The 2,684-nt window shown below is 42.6% G+C and overlaps 1 non-coding gene across 1 annotated transcript; it reads left to right on the top strand.

The window, feature by feature from the left end:
- The first annotated feature begins 1,820 nt into the window (after positions 1–1,820).
- Positions 1,821–1,927, top strand: LOC148791749 (small nucleolar RNA R71). The gene has a single exon (XR_016076868.1). It is a non-coding gene; the product is annotated as a small nucleolar RNA R71 (small nucleolar RNA).
- Positions 1,928–2,684: the final 757 nt, after the last annotated feature.

Here is a 2,684-nt window from a genome sequence, read left to right as displayed (position 1 = left end):
ACATTGATGTGCCACCAAGTGTTGGGGTGGCCTGTCTCAGCTGCCAGAGTGAGACCCGAGGTACATGCAGTGTAGGTTTACTTGAAACCCTGAACTAGACCAGATTTCCAGTATTGCCCTGAACATTGGTGATTAGTAGGCAAAACTGGAAAGTTACACCTGACCCCTAGACTCGATTATGATACTGCACTAGGTGTCGGATTGGGCTATCTTTGATATGCCAATCAGTGAGATCCTTAGCGGGGGTCAAAACCTGGGTATGTTGGGACAATTTGAGAAATCATCTGAGTGGGTGATCATATTGACAGGATCAGCCCCTTTGTCGGACAAAGGTAATGATCGGGGATGCACTCTCTCTGATGGAAACCAAGACTGCCGGCAGTTGATTTCAATCATTGAAATTTGTTTTGCAAAATATATTTATATACAGATATGCATATATATACTATGGTTTCAAAATGTTTGCAAAAGGTTTTAATTCTCGGGATCCATGTGAGTAGAGAGTGCAACACTGTTCCTTGCAGCCGAGGGAGAGGTCCTCTCTTGTCGGGCAGTGTTTGATCATTATGGGCTGAGAGGTTAAATGTAAGACCATTGAGGGTAATACCTGGTGGGCTAATCTTGCATCTGCCCACAGTCTCTGGGTTTCTATAAGGTGGCTTGGCCCAGGGCCCACTTTGTGTAAGTGTTGGGCCCATTAAGAGTCCATGTGATGGGCTTCAAGGGGTTCACTGTCTTTTCAGTGAATTCGGCCAGGCCTTGTAACAAAGGCTGGGCTGAACCCATGTGGCTGATGTGTAGATCAATGTTTGGGTCCCATGCCATACGAAGAAGCCCAACTGGGCAGCAGTTTGGAAGGTTAATGAGCACATAGACTTATTGGGCCTAAAAGTCCATTTCGAACTAGTTTAGTTGGACTAATTAAAGAGCAGGGCGGATATGGGATTGGATCAGCAGGGAATGATGTCTTTCTCCTTTTCTTGATTCAACGATGCAGGGAATGCTCTTGCTGGAGTCTCAACCTCTTCATCACTTCTCAGAACGATTGCACTTACATTTTCTTTTGGATTCACAACCGTTTGAGAGGGTAATTTGCCCGAACTCTGCGCCTCTAACTGACTAATTGCGGTCGCCATCTGGCCCATTTGATTATCCAAGTGTTGGATACTGGCCTTGTCTCTTGCTGAAATTGTTTCATCTCCTGTTGAAATAACAAAGTATTACTGGCAAGAGATTTGACAATATCCTCTAAAGACATACCTGAATCAGAAGTTTGGACTGGCTGTTGTCTAGGGGGGTGCGGCTGATATTGCTGGAAAGTCGGATGATACTGTGGGAAACTTGGGTGGTTCTGTGGATTCCCATAGCTTAGATTGGGGTGATCCCTCCATCCCAGATTATACGTGCTCGAATAGGGATCATATTTCCTTTGTGGTTGCCCCGAAAAACCTCCTACCGCATTTACTTGCTCAACGGGCTCCTCTTGAAGAGTTGGGCACATATCAGTTGGATGCCCTACTACCGAACATATCCCACAAGCCTTTACCGTTTGCATGTTACCTACAACCATTTGACGAACAAGAGAAGTCAGACTTGCAATTTGTTGTTCTAGGGGAGAAATATTTACCTCATTAGCATGCTTTGATAGAGGGTTGATCCTATAGCCGAACTGTTGAGAGTTGGCCACCATATTTGCAATTAGATTTCTCGTGGTCTCGGGGGTTTTATCCACTAAAGCTCCTCCACTAGCAGCATCAATCATGCTCCTATCAGTGGGTTGAAGACCCTCATAGAAATATTGGATAAGTAGTTGCTTACTGATTTGATGATGGGGGCAGCTTGCACATAATTTCTTAAAACGTTCCCAGTATTCATGTAGGGACTCCCCATTGTACTGCCTTACACTACATATTTCTTTTCTGATGTTGGCCGCCCTTGAAGCTGGTAATACTCTCTAAGAATAGCCTCTTCATTTCATTCTATGTGGCCGCCCTTGGCCGCCCATGAAGCTGAATCCTTCAAAGAAAACAGAAAGGCTCTCAATTTGATTTGCTCTTCAATTACCCCCATGGGTTTCATACTCGTGCATACCACATGCAACTCCTTCAAATGCTTGTGAGGATCATCACCTGCAAGACCATGAAAAGTAGGCAAGAGATGTATTAGTCCAGATTTCAATTCAAAATTAGCATCAGCATCTAAAGCAGGAAAAGTTATGCATAAGGGTTGTTGATTCAAATCAGGTGCAGCAAGCTCTTTCAAGGTTCGGTTTCTAGCCATGATGTCCTCTTCTCTCAAATCAGAACCGTTAACAGATAAGGACTCAAGATCTGGATCATTCTCTTCAGAATGACTCCGAGCTTCTCTCCTTAACCTGCATAAACTCCCCTCTATTTCTGGATCGAATTGCAAATCACCTTTCTTAGAGAATCGAGTTACAGACATAAATCAAGGAAACCCTAATAAACCATGAACAACATACAATAAAAGAAAATCTAGAATAATGAAAATAAATAAATAAATAAATTAATAAAACATAAAATAATCCACGTTAAAACACAAACAATTAAAGTAATCTCTATTATATTTTTTTCTAAAAATTTCAAGAAACTAAACAATGATCACAAGAAGCACAAAAACTGATTTGAAAAACTCCCCGTCAACGGCACCAAAATTTGGCATGC

Source organism: Nelumbo nucifera, chromosome 5 (genome assembly GCF_055504915.1).
Source record: "Nelumbo nucifera cultivar China Antique chromosome 5, China Antique-T2T, whole genome shotgun sequence".
Lineage (NCBI taxonomy): Eukaryota > Viridiplantae > Streptophyta > Magnoliopsida > Proteales > Nelumbonaceae > Nelumbo > Nelumbo nucifera.
Note: the sequence above shows the minus strand (reverse complement) of the source record. Positions and strands in the feature narration are given on the sequence as shown.